The sequence below is a fragment of the Anas platyrhynchos genome, chromosome 9, assembly GCF_047663525.1.
Source record: "Anas platyrhynchos isolate ZD024472 breed Pekin duck chromosome 9, IASCAAS_PekinDuck_T2T, whole genome shotgun sequence".
Classification (NCBI taxonomy): Eukaryota; Metazoa; Chordata; class Aves; order Anseriformes; family Anatidae; genus Anas; species Anas platyrhynchos.
This window is the reverse complement of record NC_092595.1, coordinates 17,714,807-17,732,289: the sequence shown is the minus strand read 5'-3', so window position 1 is coordinate 17,732,289 and position 17,483 is coordinate 17,714,807. Positions and strand designations below refer to the sequence as shown.

The window sequence follows — 17,483 nt, the reverse complement described above, 5'->3', positions numbered from 1 at the left end:
TGGCTACTTTCTCTCCTGAAGCCTCAGCTGGCTCAGATAAGCAGGAATAAGTAACTAACATTTGGGTGTCTTGCACTGCAGGATTCACTGTTTCTCAGTACCTGCTTGACTGTATATTTTTACTTTACAGTCAATGCAAAGTAGTATCCTATGTAAAGGGTAACAAAATGTGTATATAAGGGTCATTAAAGCACTGGGATGGCTCTGTAGGTTCTAGATCATGGGAAAAAAAACAACGTCTTCATAAATTAAGCCAACTTCTTAAAGACTGATCTGGCTTAGTAAAAATCCATTGTTCCTGCTTGTAGGAAAGTGATAAAACTACTAATGCAAGAGAAGTCCTCAGTAGCTTGTTTTTCTTAATAAGCAGTATCCTGAAGTAGATGGTATTAGAGATCAATTCTTTCCAGTGTGAATGGAATGACTTCTATGCCTCTTATGATTTATGTTAAATCTGCTTGGAATAGATGTACTCACAAATTAAACTAAAAATAAAAGCAATCAGGAAGGATACCTTTTGGTTTCATTCTAGGCATCAGGCTGTCCTTTCATGTATACCTAGTTTAAGAATTTATCAAATAACAGGGTTTAAAGAAATATAATTTGCTTGGCTGATGATTTTAACTTTGGAAGAGGCATGATGCTGAATACTGCTTTTTGCTGAAAGCTCCTCTTCCAGCATGCTGTCAGCAGTTTCTCTAGTCTATTTGTCTGAGAGTGGCCCTGATTGCTTGTTTGGTACTGTTGGAGAGCATGAGGAAGGTTTCCTTGTGAATGAGAATTTCACCTGTTTAGGAGGAAGCTTGTTAGTGGCCTAAAAAGAACAAGGCTCCCCCAGAAGTTATTTTAGCAGAAATGTTTGTCCTTCCCAGGGGGAGAAGGGGAAAAAATGTTTAATATTAAACAGTTTCCTGACCATAAATAGTCCTGATTTTGTTCCTGCCTGTCATCTATCTTTCTGATCAATGAGACAGTGCCAAACACCAGCAATGGTTTGTGAACCACTATATGGCTTTGGGGGCCTGAGCAGGGAAGGTGATACCTGCTTTTTACGTATAGGTACCCATGTCCGCACAGCCCTGTGCTGACAGCTTGTGTGAAATGCACTTCCAAAGCAAGGTGCCAAGAGCAATCTAAGCCTTTTTCTAAAGCATTTGTTCGACCTCATCCTTCAGCTGTTCCAGATCCTGCTTTAAAGCAAACATACCAGGTCCGTTCTCTAGCCAGCCAGAAGCTTTGAGTGGAAGCTTTCTCCAGTAGTCACCAGCCTGTGTCCTGCTGAAGTAGGCACAATTACAGTACACAGTACCGCAATACTGTAGCAGCAGGCTACCTTTCCACTTGCAGCAGTAAATTTTTAGCAGTAAGAGCTGGGCATGTGGTCTCTAAATCACAGTTTAACTGTACTGTCAAAGTAATGTTTCTGCCAGATAAGTTCTGTCTCTGCTGGGGTCGTTACCGGTGGAGTCATACGAGCCTTTCCTGAAGTATGCAGTTTGCCTTCGTGTAGGTAATGCACCAAGGCATACTTCTAACTTCCTGGTAGCAAGGACTCTACAGCCATCCAGAGGGCAGTCATACTGGTCAGGCATTTGGGAAGCAGCTATTTTTTCTCTCCTGTAATGATTTCTGCTCCTGCACACTGTAAAATGGAAAGCGAATTTGACCTAAGAGCATTCTTATTTAGCTAGACACTGGTATTGCCTCATGCATGTGAATAAAATCAGTGTTAGTGAGTCAAGGAACACCAAGGCTTTGTCACATTTTCTTTACAAGAATTATTGTAGTAAAAACATACTCTGCAATATTTCCCCTTCCGTTTTTAAAAAACAACTTTAAAAGGTGTTTAGTTCCTAGAACAGTGATCGGTTACAGGTTCTGTGCTGATCTGGTATTTTAGATGGGTGTGTTTTTTAACAGGGCTGACTTGCCAGACTTTAAATCCATTAATAGTAATTGCGTTATCTTAATTTCCTACAAATGACAGAGTCCAGTATAGCAGCTTCTCTATCATTTCTCTTCATTTCATTAAACTGGAGTGCTGCCATTGTTCATAAACGAGGTCAGAAAAATCACACTAAGCTTCTGAATACCATCAAATACATGGCTCAAATTTGTTCTGGAGAATAAGTGACTTCAAATTGCCATCACCATCTGAAATTGTTTTGGTTTTAGCTGAAAGCATGAAGTAGGTTCCAGCTTCATTGTATGTAATTTCTAACACCGTTGCAACTTTTTGTCTGTGCATATCTGCTGACAGCTAAATCTTTGTCATTTATCAGTCCTTCTAAGAGGAGAACTAGCAAAAGCATGTTTAGCAAATTTGTTTTCAATTATCATCATCTAGTGGCTGTGTTGTATCACAATCGCAGCCTAACAAAAAACTTCAAAGTACTAGTGAAGTGATTATTCTTAATGCATTCCTAGCACATGTTTGTTGGAGGTCGTGTGACATAAATGCTGTGTAGCCTTGAGCTGCTTCTCTCAGTTCAGTCTAAATCACTGTGGTGTCAAGGCTTACATCCTTGTGAAATAAATGTTTTAGTGATGAGTGACAAGTGGCATCCAGTAAAGTTTTTAAAGGTGAACTGCAAAGTGGTATAAGCTGACACTGTTCTGCAGTGATGTGAGTTGTGCCCTGCACTGGCTTACCTGGTCATGCCTCTGCCTTGCTCAGAATCTGTAAAGGTGGTCTGTCCTAGCAGTGTTCAGAGACAGAGCAGGGTTGACAACTTTTATCCCTTTTCTACTGCCATGTATGAAGTTTACCTTTTGTTTTTTCCCCGGGTAACAGAATCCTGCTCCTTCTCCACCATAAGGTCATAGCTGCAAGGAACAGTTTCTGTGTATGTGGGTAACCAGAAAGCTGATGTCCCATTATGGTCAGTGACTTCAAAACCATTCGGTAAGTCATGATCTTTTGAGACTCAAGTATGCTATACGTTCCTCTAACTTCTTTCCATCAATATGAAGATGCTTGGTAACCCTACATACTGTACATTTTGTGATTGTAGATTTCACGTAGGAATTGTGATTTGAGCACAAGTCTCTTGCGTAATAACTTTAGAAATTTTTTCTTGTTTTAGTTCTCCTTGCTATGAGTTAGCAAGACTGAAGCTAGGGACTAAGTGGCTGGTGTGGTTAAGTCTCCCAGAACCTGAGGCCCTGTTTGAGGGGTGGGGGTGGAAGGGAGGGCATGGTGTCCCATTCCATTATGTGGCGGTCAGCACTGAAATCTGACTTCATGCTCTAGAGCACTGTGAGAACATGGAAGTGTTTTTATTTTATCTGAGCTGTGTGGAGCTTTTAAATATGAAATTGTCAGATAGTTGCATTGTGCCAGAATGCACAGGTCTCTATTTTCTCACATACTTCAAATATGGTTCTGGTATTGCTAAATACTTTTTGGGCACCATGGTATCAAACTGCGTGTATGCTTAAACAGAAGTAACACTTTGGCTAGGATTTTTCTTTTTCAGGTAAATCGGACATCTCTCTCTATATATCTTTTGTATTTATTTTATTTTAATAGAATATTGGAGGCAATAATTGGTGTTTGCACTATATTGCACTATACCTGACTTGGTATTTGATTCTATATGCAAGTAACACCTGGCTGGGATGTCATGTCAGTGCCGCTTACAAGCGAATATATGGTAAATAAATGTGATTAAAGAACAGACTTTCCTAAAGAATAAGCTAGCTGCACGATGAAGTGCTGAAACATTCCTTAATGTATCACCATTAATATGTGTATTTTAGGGGAGAGGGAAGGTTCTCTAATAGCCCATAGGCAGTATTGTAACATACTACTTGTGCATTTAGTTGTATCCCATTAACCATCAAGCTGTTTGCATTTCTGTTTCTACAGAATGCCTCCAGCATTCCTAAAACAGCTTTGAAGACTTCTCCCTGTCCAATAATCCATCAATTTAATTAGTACGCGAGATATCTGATGAGATGAGCAAGTACCTTTCACAAAGAACTGGTGTGCCAGTTTTGCAGTAACAAAAATCCTCAGTCTTCCTCCCAGCTACTTACTATAAAATAGCAAATCCAAGATCTGTTTCTCAATATAAGGAATAGTGAGGAAAAAAAAACAAACAAACATTGAACCTTTCAGGACATAAAATAATTAAATATAGTCTAACTATTAAAGTTAGTCTTGAATATGTATAACCAGTTTGTTGCCTGACTACTTACAGAAACTATGGCCTCAGTTTTCTTTAAAAATGCCCAGATTATCTTGTTTGAATCAACCATATTTTATTTTTCTTTCATTGAATGTCTTGCATGCACACAGAACTGATAACTTAGCTGTCTTACTTTCAGTATCAATCTTGCCAACCAATGTTTTGCAAGTTACTTTTTTACACGTTACTTTTGCCTTTGAAATTTCAAGATGCTTTCCATGCCTAGAGGAGAGTTCAACAGCAATGTCTGCAGTATGTAAGCAGAACAAGATGGCTAAGCATAATTCAACAGCATATATGATTCCTCAGGTATTTGAGGTACCTCTTATAAAAAGCTCTTGGCAGTAAACTTTGAGCATGCAGGGCACCTCATTCTCATGTTAAGATCATTTTCTGTGTTTGTGCTAACTTATATATAGGTGCTGTCTTTGGATTGACATGAAATTAGCAAAATTACTTACTGATGAACTGCAAAATAGAATTAACACATGGTAGACTTAAAGTACCTACATCAAAAGTGGCAGCTCACCTTGACACGTGAGCAAAGGCTAAGTTGTTAGAGAGAGAACTGAAAGTAGCACTCTGAAATGAATGTCAACAATATTATCAATGTGATCTTTTTAATACTGAGATTAGACAGACTTAGTTACTTGTTGTTGATTTGTGACTACTTTTATATTTTTTAATCAGAATGTCTAATGCCTTATTCTGGTTTAAGTATTGCAGTATTTGTCATTGCTCATTAGGTGTTACAACTTTGCACTTGTGTATGCTTGGAAGAACCACAGACAAACATGTTACTGCATACTGCTCTATTTGTCTGTGTGATTCTTCCACATGCACTCGGCAGTCTTTCTGGCTTTACCCATTTTCATGTGTGAAACAGCAAGATTTTGGCCTGTGGGAAATAACTTTTCTAGGGCAAAAGTGGTAGCTTAAGGAATGAACCTAAAAGATCATCTCAGAAAATGGTAATCGTGTCCAGCCTTGGCTACTGTAGAACCGCACTTCAGGGCACTCGTCACTGTGTCGAACTACCCTTTCCTTGAGCTACCCTACCACAAATGCAGAAGGGGTTTTGTTATTTATGTGACTTACCTGTTTCTGGAGTGTTGAGATGTTATTTACATTCTATGTGATATTCCAATTTCATCTATTCTTTAAAATATTCTGTTAAGGCAAACATCCCTTGGCCAGTGTTTTTGAACTTCAGGCATTGCTCTTTTTGGAGTCTGCAGGAAGATGCAGACACTTCTGTCACAGAGGATTCCATTTTAGGTGCCTGAAGTAGACATTCTGATTCTGATACCTGGGCCTTTATAATGTATTGCGGCATGGCATCAGGCTGAAAGATGGCTAGAGAATACCACCTATTGCAGTGCTGTCTTTCTATTGGGTGTCTTTGCTCATTGCTTCCTCATCTTCTTCCCAAACTACCAAAATGCTGGATAGTTGGAAGGTGAAGTTCACTTGCCATTTCCTTGGTTGGGATGATAGCTCTACAAAAGTGTAAAATAAAGTTTGGCACAATAATAAGAAAAAGGAACAGTGCACAATGATATTATGTGCAAGCCTGTGGACAGAAAACAAAATTGATGAATTTTCAAGGGCACTAGCCATTTTTTTCCCTCCTCAATCTGTCAGGAAAAAGTGCAACAGTATTAGAGCTGTCAAGGAATGGCCAGGCAAACAAGGAGATCACTCATCAGTGTCAGTGACAAGATTCTGAATTTGATGGCAAAGCAACAGGACGAATAAGGATGACTTGATAATGGAAGTGCATAAATAGCACTTCAGGCAATCAGAAAAGCACATGGGAATGACAATGAGCTGCTGTCAGTATACCTCCTCCGTGTTGATGAGAGGGAGGAAGACCTGAAGGCTCATAATGACAAGCTTGAGAAGTGTTCCAGGCTATGAGCTGCGCAGAATCAAATCCCCTGGAAATATGAAGGCCACAAAATCGTCTTGATGGTACCTACATGCTTAAAAAGAAACAAACAAAAAACCTCAGTATTTGGAGCAGTTCCTGGAAGGAGAAAACACATGGACCCTAGGGCACCAAACTGGCAGCAGTGTAGATGTCAAGGTTCAGCTAATCTTTTGAATTCTTGGCGCAAATTCACTGGCTTATACAGACAATACCTTTAATGTTTATCTTGGATACAGTACTTATAAATGTAATCATTTTAACATTAGAAAATTTTCCTAAGTGAAGAGGTTCTGTGATTTTGATTTAAAGGAATCAATTTAAAGATCTTGTATGGACTGTTTAGCTAAAAAAAAAAAATGATGCTGTCCTGTCAGAATTAAAACCAACAGAATATTTTTCAAAGAAGTCATGGTATTTTCTTTAGGTTGTTATAATATTGAACTGGCATATAGAAAATAAGTTTGAAGAGGTGTTTTTTCATCTGGTTTGGCCCAATCTGACGAAAGTCCTCCAGTCCAGAGCAGGGACTTGAATATTTTTTTGCTGTGGAAGAAGCTAATCCACACAAGACTATACCTGCATGTACCTAAACTGTACCACAACACCAAGATCTGCGTTGCAGTTGGCAATATTGGAGCATTGAGGCTGAACAAGTGAATCATAGCCTAGGAGACTGCAGGAAAAACTGTAGTTTATTGAAGTGTTTAAGTACTTGTTGTCAACACATTTCATAAGTTTCTGAGAAGAATTATTCTTGAATGGAAAGCCACACCCGGTACATAAATCTTAGTGTAAGCTCAACACTCCTGTAATTCCTTGTAACTGCAGGAGGCATGGCTCTGTTAACTTGAGATCTTTCTGTCATAGTGACCATGTAATGATAACATTTAACTGCAGATAGTAGATCATTATATGCTATTACATTTTTGCAATGTATCACTCTAATACTTTTGATACAAGTGCTGGGATTCAAGGTTTTAATCCTAGAGCCATGTGTAATTTTGGAGGTGACCTTTGCTGTGACAGTAGCGTGGCAAGTGTTTTTGCAAGTAGACATCCCTGATAAGGAAGAGCTGATGCTTCAAGGAAATGTGCAAGGGAGAGTGGTGACAAACTAAAACCAACCACTGCATTTCATTCTGAGTTCAAGTGCATTTGTTTTAACTTTTGAATTGTGTTATGTGGTCTTGAATGTGGAGTCTGTTGAACAGTGTAGGCATGAAATGTTTTATGTACCAATTCACGGTACAGAAAAATAAAAAAGTTGGAATGAAGAAGACTGCTGCATTAATACATTCAGTGCTAGCAGGTTACCCAGCTAGTGCTACACTGCTAACAATGAGATTTAATCAGAAAAAATGTGTATGGCTGAACTTTGTCACGAGCTGCATAATTTTGCAAGCAATTGCAAAGCAGAATTAGACTAAGGATCATGTTATCCTATTACCCTTATGTAATGTAAGTTGACATTGAAAGACTCAGGTTTTTGGATATGGATAAGCATCTTGGCTTTTTGCATCCATGTTCTGCAGATCTTTTTTATCATACTTAGGTTGACTCAGTTATGCTACAGACCTTAAAGCCACTACTGGCTTTAGATGACAATGAGGCAAAGCCAGTCATCTTAGTCACTGCTTCACAGCGAAGTAATCACAAACTATACGGATTTCATCCCGTGGTAGTGTACTGATACCACAGTTGCCTGCAGAACACAACTCATTTGTCAGTCTGAGTTTTTCAGTTGACCTGGTGCATAGAACATTCTAAAGAAAGAATGAAGGGTGCCACTGAAGATAATGAAGGCAGGAAGAAATACGGCCCTATAATCAGCAAATGAGGAAAAGTTGCAGCTTGTTTTAATAGTAGCTACCAGTGAGTGTCAAAGGACCTTGGATAAAGCCACGTTAGTCTGTTCGTTGTCCTATCTATGAAGTGAGAATAACAACATATTATTTAACTGGCTAAAAGCAAAATAAGAATTAATAAATTAATTCATATGCTGGTTTCTATCTTTTTCAAAAGTTGATCTACCTTTACACTTTTCATGCACTAATTTTTAATCATTTTATTCTGATTCTTTTATGGATTGCCCAGCAATATTCCAGCTACTAATGTCTCTGAACAGCAACTATTGTGGCTGTGATGGTGGAATGCCGTACAGGAAATGAGAGCTGTATTCATCCCACAGATGATGTGTGCGTTGACTTGTATGACGACTTATGCTGTCACTGCAGACAGCAAAACTAACCTGACAAGAGGTTTCCTCTTTTGACAGAGGTCTTCTCTTGACTGCTGGAGTTCTGTTAGCACCCTCATATCAACTAGAAGTGTGTGTTTTACATGTACGGCTAACACTGTAAGGCTGGCAAAACTTTGTAGCAGTGACTTATTTCAGTGCAGTGATGTTACTGGCATGGGCCATTAGGAAAAGAGCAATAGTACAGTGGCAATTGAAGTAGAACATTTGATAAGTTTGAGGGCCTGGGAACCCTCTGGCCATTTTTAACCTTCTCTTCTGTGTAAATAAAAATGTAAATATTTGAGGTACAGTTCTTATAAAGCACTATGACTGGCCTCTGCTTTGAAAACAAAGTTTCTGAAAGTGAATAAGTAAATTAACAACTTGTAAGCTTGGATATAACCCACTTTTTCCCCCGTGCTTTGTTTTGGAAAGCACATTAAGTCACTTCCAGGGAAATAACACCAAACCAGTTTTATTTAGTTAGGTTAATTCCATTTTAATATTTCCATTAGCCATTTTAAACTTGGCACGGCAAGTAATAAAATTCTACAAATATTGACAAATAGAAAAGTAAATGCCATCCAGCCATGACAATATGCTTTTCAGCCAACTTCCGAGAGATAGAAAGGCTGCTATCATAATTTATTTATATATTAATAAGGCATATGATTTTTATCATTAGTTATTCCCTTCTAGCAATTAAGGCAAAGCTGATAAAATCTTCACTAAGTAAATATCTTGGTTAACTTTCAAAAATTCATAGCTAAAAATCTTTCTAGTTTGCACACGGGGGAAAAAAAAAAGATAAAGCTTCTCTTGTGGAGCATGGCACCAAGTCAGATGTGCAAATGGAAGAAAAAGGAAGAGTCAGCAGGGATGTGTAGGCACCAGAACTGACACTGGCAGACTCCAGTATGGTTACTGGCTTACCTGGTGATTGTGAATTGTGTTGTCCTTGCACGTGCAGTTAGTGGTGCTACTGGAGCATTAGGGGGTGAGTTTTTGACTGAAGTCAGTCAGTTTGGTCTTCCCTTCTAATTAGGCTTTATCATTAATATCAGCCTGACAGCTAGTATATTCAGGACTTCAGTTAAAGAGTCAAAGCCTAGATGAAACTTGAGAAATTTAACATGTGGAACCAGTTATATTCCTTTTTCCTCGGTAAGTTTTACCCATAAAGGGAAATCAACTTTTGCGTATGCCAAAGTCAAGGGCAAATGACTACTACTCTTGTTAAAAGAGTAAATCCTTTATGTTTCAGGAGGATGTATTTACAGTTACTAATGATGCTCACAGATCTTGCAGCAGACTTGATACCTGTGAGAAACACTCCGTAGCCAATAACTTAGGCTCAGGCGAGGATCTCAGTGAAGTAGTAATTTATTCGCGATTGCAATGGCGGGCACCCCACAAGCAGGAGACCGCGCCTACTAGTTTCAAAACACAGTTTATATACCTTTTGATGACAGGACCCTCCCCTGTTTCCCCACTGAGTGAGTAATCCAGGTTCACAATCTATCTGATGCTTCACAGACAATGCATGGCCTTCAGTTGCTGGCCTGTTAAATTTCAAATTTCTTTTGACACTTTTACTGTTTAAATTGGTAATATTTCTTCACTTATCTGACTTGACTTAACACTGTGATTTTATCCTAATTGCTCTAAGGAGTCCGGTTGTCTGCATTTTACAAGGTTGTTTGTTGAGCTTTCTTATCGCTGCAAGCATCACAATACCACATTCCTTCCTTCTAAACAATGTAACTCTGCAAAAGCAACATTTATATTCCCACAATACCTAAGCAGTAAATATTCATTTTTTATACATTAAGGAAATATTTTATGAATTTTAAGTAGTTGAAAGGTAGAACGCATCTGTTTAAAGGCACCTTCTTTCTGGATTTGTCCATCTCTGGATTCAAGGCTTCAGCTAATGACATCTCACTTCCAGAGCTTGTTATAGTTGGGAAGTTACCCTCTTTAGTAAGTGTTTGCCTGAGGATCGTAACAATTTCTGGTTACTATAAAGTATAAATGCTTTCTACTGTATAATTGCATAAGGAAACAGCTAATCCTTGGGAATGGTACCCTTTGGGAGGAAAGAAAAAGATCTATTTGGCATATATGGAGCGAACACAGACCTTCAGACAGTGACTTTCTCTTTCAGCAATACTAGGAAAGTAGCTAATAAATTTAAAGTAGCGTGTAAAGTGTTTTGTTAAGTGTCCAATGTGCCATGCTTTCCAGGAAAAGACATCATTCTGATTTATATGACTACCTGGACACAGATGCAGAAGCATTTGTGTTAGTAAAATGTTTTAGCAAATAGTTTTTTAATCCTCATTACCTGAAGAAAGTAAATCTATCTACTGGAATGTCCAGCAAGATATTCCTGTTTCCCTTTGACAAGAAAACTTATTACTTGAACAAAGAAGAATGAAGAGTCAAAATGTAAAGGGAAATCTCAAAGCCATGCAATATATTACAGCTTCACAGGTGACCAAAATCTCTAGTAGCAGCTAAGACTGGTTGTGATTCAGATATGGATGCAAAAACAATGCTTTTATGAAGTGTTTGCCTTGAGTAGTATGCCATGAATTTCATTGAAATGAACTATTAGTATAACAGTTTATCTTGCTTGTGGAGATTTTCAAGGCTGTTGCTGCTCTTAGCCAGTTAAATAAGCCTTTTAATCTACAGAAACTTTAGTTTAAAATAAGCAGTGGTACCAAACACCGTTTGGTCAAAATATTTAGCACTTCAGTTTTACCAGGTGTAGATGTTATTCTTAATTACACTTTTTCCAAACTTTGCATTTAATTCTCCAATTCACTATATTTTTAGGTTTCAGTCCTTTATAAGATTAGCTATAAAGGATCCAGTGGATCCATGTACAAAGGGAAGAAAAGCCATAAGTGTTTCTGGAGCAGTAAAATAACAATTGTGGAGATTTGTTCTCTACATACTGAATCCTTAAATTAACTCAGCTGGTCCTGCTGACATCACACACAAAAGTAATGAGAGTGTTTAACCTGCAAATCTTACAGCAGGCAAAAACAAGTTACTTTCTTAGCCAAAACAGGAGTTCATAAAACTTCTGTTTTTAATTTACTATTAAGCTGAAGTAGCTCAAGTAAGTGTAGAATTGTAAAATGGTATAGGTTAGGTTCAATGAGATAAAGTGAATGAAGTGTTAGTTTGATAATTGTGTGGTTCATCTGAGTACAAAACACAATATAAGGCATGTATTGCTCCATAATAGACTACCTCAGGGTTGTTTTGATTCTCATGTATTCAACCACCCAAGCAGCACAATGTGCAGTAGTGTGCCCAAAGGACTTTGCTGCAACTGTAATGTAGATTTGTCAGAGCTGTTTTCATTCTGGGATAGTTTTATTTTAACCATGCTTTGAGAATATTTTTGATAGGGACAGATCTTGTTTAATATACCTTTATTTGGGGACATCACAGAGCAGGAAAGTAGAATGCAGAAGTAGAAACTATGTTTACTTCTACTCTTCCCAAAGGTCATGACTTTATTCAGATAAAAAAAAAAGGAAGTGGTTGAGAAATAAGGTATTTATTAACTGAATTATAAATACTAATAAAAAGGCCATGGAATAGAATTATCTGTAGTAACTAAGACAGACGCTTGCAGTTTCTTTAGTAAAGGCAATTTAGTAGAACACTGGAATTTAGTAGAACACTGTAATTGTGGTACTAGTATAACTTTAGGAGAACGGTATCACAGGTGTTATTTCCATGGTCTTGGTGTATCTTAAATCTTGATTCTTCAGCGTTACTTATGTGAGTAGCCCCTGTGAAATGGCTGAGGTTCCACTGATACCCTTGGGACTTGGACTACAGTCCTGGTATGTGATTTTTTAAGACTCATGGAATTGGATATTTCCCAGCTGCAAAACATGGAATGTATGTTCTCAAAATCTTGGTTCGTAAGTAATCTTTTTTGCTTTCCATGCTCTACCTAGTCTGATTTTAGTGTTCTCTGCTCTTTTGAATTTAATGTTCTTACAGTGTTATAAGGGCCTTCACCTGTTCCCTACCACCACATGCATCTACCAGACCAAGTTCTTAGTCTCTGTCTGCAAAGGCAATTTACCACACTTTGCTTCTGTTCCTGTGAATAGGTAAGTTTGTAGCAGTGGCTTGTGAAGACATCCATCTGCTCTCAGCATTTCTGAGGATCAAGTTTTGCTTCATGATGTCATTGGAAAAAAAGTGGAAGCTGGGGTCTAGTGCTTGGACTGTTACCAGGACTGCAAGATGTAAGACAGTTGCAATTGATGGATATTAGAGGACTAGTCTTGTCTGAAGACTTGTATGTTCTGTGAAGAACTATTTTTTTTTTTTTTTTCCTTGGGTTTTAGAATTGTAACCTTAGACTTTTTAGGCAACTCCCTCCTTGAGACAGGCTTAAATACTTACTTGGAAGCCAGAAGAATTCCAGCTGAAGTTCTGTAGTGAATCAGGGTAAGGCGGATGCTGTTGGAGATGATAGCATTTCATTCTCTTTATGTCAGTGTCCTCTTTGGGATAGAAGAGACATTCCAAGTCTGATGTTATCACATGACTATTCATATCAAATAGTATCTGCAACATGAATGATGTCTAGAAGATAATTCCTTTTGGAATGCAACCATGCACAGCTTTTGCTGTAAACCAGTCAGTCTCACAAAGATTGGAGTCCAAAACAAACTGCAGCATCTCCTGTTTCAAAACCTCCTCTGGTCCTCTTCAGTCTCCCTAGTAGCACTGGTGCTATTGGCTGACCAAAGACATTTTAATTTATAGTGCTAAATTGGCAGCTTAGATGATTACGTTCTAACAAAATGACTATACCACAACTGCACAACTATTACTTGCCATCAGTCTTAGCTATTGCTCACTATTTGTAATAGTATCTTCTAACTGAATAACAAGGCAAAGTTTGTGCTGGCTAACTGTAGAAGCTATGATCTTGAGTGCTGTGATCCAGGATGAATATTCTTCTTGAAAGTTGTCTTGATGCTGTTGTTAAAAGACATAGCTGTGAGAAGTCTGGCAAGTGGAATTTACTTTCCACTGAAAGTGGCGGAAAGCTAAACCAGTGTTCTTAAAAATGATTTGCACATTAGAGAAGAAAATCATTGCCTGTTCTCTTGTACGTGATCTGAATGCTAAGTGTGTTATGGTCTGTAGTAACACCTAGATAGCATTCAGTGGGTATTTCCTCTTATATCAGGAGGTGTTCAGACATTGCAAGGAACTGCGGTAGGCTACAGCTTAAAGCAGAATGAACAAGGGTAAGGACAAAAGGAAAAGGGCATACCAGTCACAATTAGTCCAGGGAACAGATACTCACTGCACACTGACTGCCCAGTTCTTGTTGCAAATAGCTTCAAGTGGAAGTAATTTCTTTTAATATTATTACTGTTTTAAATGTTTAAAAGAGATTTCTGCTGGTTTGGTTTTTTGTGGTTTTTTTTTGTTGTTGTTGTTTTGGTTTTTGTTTTTTTTGTTGTTGTTGGGTTTTTTTGCTTTTAGAATTAAGGTGAGTACACAAAGCTGGATATGGAACACCTTGATGTATACAGTTGGCCTGCATGCCCATTACAGTGCTCAGAAGCCAAAGTTAGTGTTTTGAGAGGCAGGTAAATGAATGTCTATTCACACATTACTGATTGTCTTGCCCACAGGATAAACTTCCTCTAACCCACAGGCTGTTAGTATTTGCCTTATATCCTCAAGCAGAAGACTTTAGATTCCTTACAAATGTTTCATCCTATGTAATAAAATGGCATGTCCTAATTTCTCAACTTCATTCTTTAAGCTGCTATACTAAATATCTTATGCCCATGAATCCACAGGAAAGATCAGAAAAGCCTCTGGTTGCTGGCTAAATAAGCATAACTCCAGGAACAGAGTTTCTTGTTCAAATGCAATATTCTGCATTTGTTTAGAGTTTCTTGTTTTAATGGAAGAGCTTGTAGTTACAGCATATCAGAAATGCTTTTGCAGTCAGGCTTTTTATCTTCTAGGAAGAATAATTGGAAGGTGTTTAATTCAAAATATTTGTATTTTATTTTCATTCATGTTAGGTTTTATATTATTCCTTAGAACAGCCCCTTTTGGAACATCCATTTAGGAGTCTTAGTCTAATAAATGTGTAATAGCAGCTTTATGCCCAGTTATCACTAAAAATAAATTGCTGTAGGAATTTTGACTTGGTTGAAAATAGACAGGGAACACTTTAATTATGAAGCTACTTTTTAAGTAGAAATCTGACTTGGGAAAGGAAAACTGCAAGCAGCAGTTTTCAAGGTTTAACATATAATACTCTTTTAGTATTCCAGCTTTCTTTCTGAATATTAGGAGATATCTGGAATAGGCTATGGCAATAACCATGTATTGCTTCTCTCACATTGCACATTCTGAAGACTTCCTTTTTCTCTTGTGGTATACTATATCATATTTCACAAAAGGCTATAATAAGTAATATGTATTTAGTGCTTCATGTCTGAGTTATTTCCTTCAAACCTTTTAGGTAATTTGGCTAATGTTACCAAAACCTTTCAATGTTTTTTGGTATGTACCTCATAATTTTAGGTAATGTAAGCAGAATTAGGAAGGTGAAATGGACCAAATGCTGTTAATTAATGATATAATTTGAGTGCTCTTAGGAGTTGTTTCCTGTATAACTATTATTACTGCTTTTCTCATTCTGTGCCATCATTTGAGGAGATAAGTATTTTCTTGGAGGTTGGTTAAAGACTAATTGTTCTAAAAAATATAAGTTCAAGTGAATCCTGGTGTAGTGGCACCCAGGGGCTGGTGTAGGACTGCTTGTTGCAGGTTTAAGGGAAATGCTGTAAAACACCGATAATGATGATGCATTGGTTACAGTTTGTAGATGACATTGTCTTAGATTAGGTGTTTTGTTGGACCTGGTTATTGCGGGGAGGGGGGGGAGAGAAGTATAGAAAATATACTTGTAGGCAATTTTTGCATTCAGATGGATGACATTTGAACTTTACTTTCAAGCACGGATGACAGAAAAGGCTTACCACCAGGTTATCCACCAGAATTGCTCTCATTGCATCTCAGCCGCCTTTAGTATAACAAAATATCAAGTCTTCCACAGTACAAATGGGTAGCCGAAATATTTACACTTCCTAATACTGTGAAAGGCAAGCATCTATTCTCACAAGAGGAAAACATGGAGGTTTGCAGACTGTTAATAGCAGAGAAGGAGATGTTAAAAGGGAAAGTTGAACTGTAGTAAATGTTCCAGAATAAGTCTTTTGTCCGTACCGCAATCTCTGGAATGAGTTGCCTTCAAACACAAGGTGAGAAGCAATTCCTTTTAAAAACAATGAATGTAACCAGTTAATTTTTGTGAAATTAAATCTGAGGTGTCAGCCATTGCTTTACCAGTTGCATGGGTGAAGATCTGGCCTTTTCCATATTCTAGCAGGCAGCTATAGAAAATCTACTTGACTGCCCTGAAATGCTCACCAGTGAATTTCCTAAAAGCTCATTGCATCAGCCAGCTACTATAACAAACATGCTCAAACTATATGCTAGATTCTCTGTTTTCCTCCTTTATGAAAGAAAAAACACCTGGAAAGGTCCACAAAAATAACTGTGGCCATTTTTAAGCAACTGAACTCTTTTAATGCATCATTGCTGCTAAGCAGAGGTCTGAAAGGCCAAAAAAAAAAAAACTAGGTTGAATGGTGCATCTGAACTGGAAAGAATTGTTGTCACATACTCAACAGATTAAGGAAAAGAAGTGATGATACAAATAATGTGTAATTTCCAGTATTTACAGAAAGAGGCTGTGCACCCATACTGAAAACTTTCCTTGCTGATGAGACCATTGCAAGTCAAATGCAACTTATATACTACTGTATTAAAACTACTGATATAAAACTGTATTTTCAGAGTAATAGTATTAACTTGTCATATATCCAGCTCTTCAACCTGAGATTTATATTCATGCTGAAATATCTCTAGGGATGTAACTGTCACCACCAGAAGCTCTAACTGCAAGTAATTTTGGTAACAAGTGTTGAAGCATTAAACTCTGTCGTATCGCTGAAATACCAAGAGTATCACCTGTTTTTGCTACGTTTCTAACATGGTATACTGTGGTCAGTAACTAATGCCCCTCAATTTCCCATGCCTCTAATAAAGATTATGTCAAAATCAATCTAACCCAGTCTGACTTAAATTAAAAAAAAAAAAAAAAAGAAGGGGAAAAGTTTGGTTTTTTTTAAAACAACCAAAAACAAAAAAGTTTGTTTTTTAAAAACAAATCATATGGTTCTTTAAAGTTCTGGATGGAGACAAGACCTAGATGAACTGCAAATGATTTCCAGCTTGTGCAAAATGGGCTAAATATTTCTGTTTCTAATGCTCTATCCTTAGTAGTAACCCTGAAGAAATCTTTTTCCAGGCAGAAAGTAATAGGATTTTATTTTATTAGCTTTGGCAGCATGTTAATTTTTCATACCTGTTTGCATCCACTAGTCTTGGGTACAATTACGAAATAGATCTGAAGATCTGAGTAGCCTGTTAAAACATACACACAAACATTGACCTAGAGCATTTCAAAAAGGCATTTATATTGTACATGAGACAAAAAATAAAAGGGATTAGTTGGATTTGGGCCAACCAATTTCCTCTTATCCCTGTCTACTTTTCATTCTCCTGCAAGAGGCAAGACTAAAGGCACAAAACACTACAGTTTTCCTTCTTTAGAGCAATTCCCCTGTGGTGGTTTTACGTGGGTGGGCAGCTGACTTCCAACACCGCCCCTCTTATTCCACCTTCTCAAAGGGGACGGGGCAGAAAATATGACAGAAAGAGCTCAAGAGTTGAGATAAGGATAAGGAGATCGCTCAACAATTATCATGACAGGCAAAACATATTCAGAGTAGGGATATTAGTCAGATTCAATGCCTATTAGTAACAAACCAAAGAAGTGAGAAACAAAGGACAGAAACCAAAAGCACCTTACTCCCATCAGCCATCTTCGACCACCCCCCCCCCACCAAAGTGGGGCAGTGGAATGGGGGCTGTGGTCAGTCTGTAGCACTTATTCTCCACTGCTTTT

General features: G+C 37.8%; 1 long non-coding RNA gene across 1 annotated transcript; it reads left to right on the top strand.

The window, feature by feature from the left end:
- Positions 1-2,786: 2,786 nt before the first annotated feature.
- On the top strand, positions 2,787-7,405 carry LOC106019684 (uncharacterized). The gene is made up of 2 exons (XR_001194718.5): positions 2,787-2,905; positions 5,372-7,405. It is a non-coding gene; the product is annotated as an uncharacterized lncRNA (long non-coding RNA).
- Positions 7,406-17,483: the final 10,078 nt, after the last annotated feature.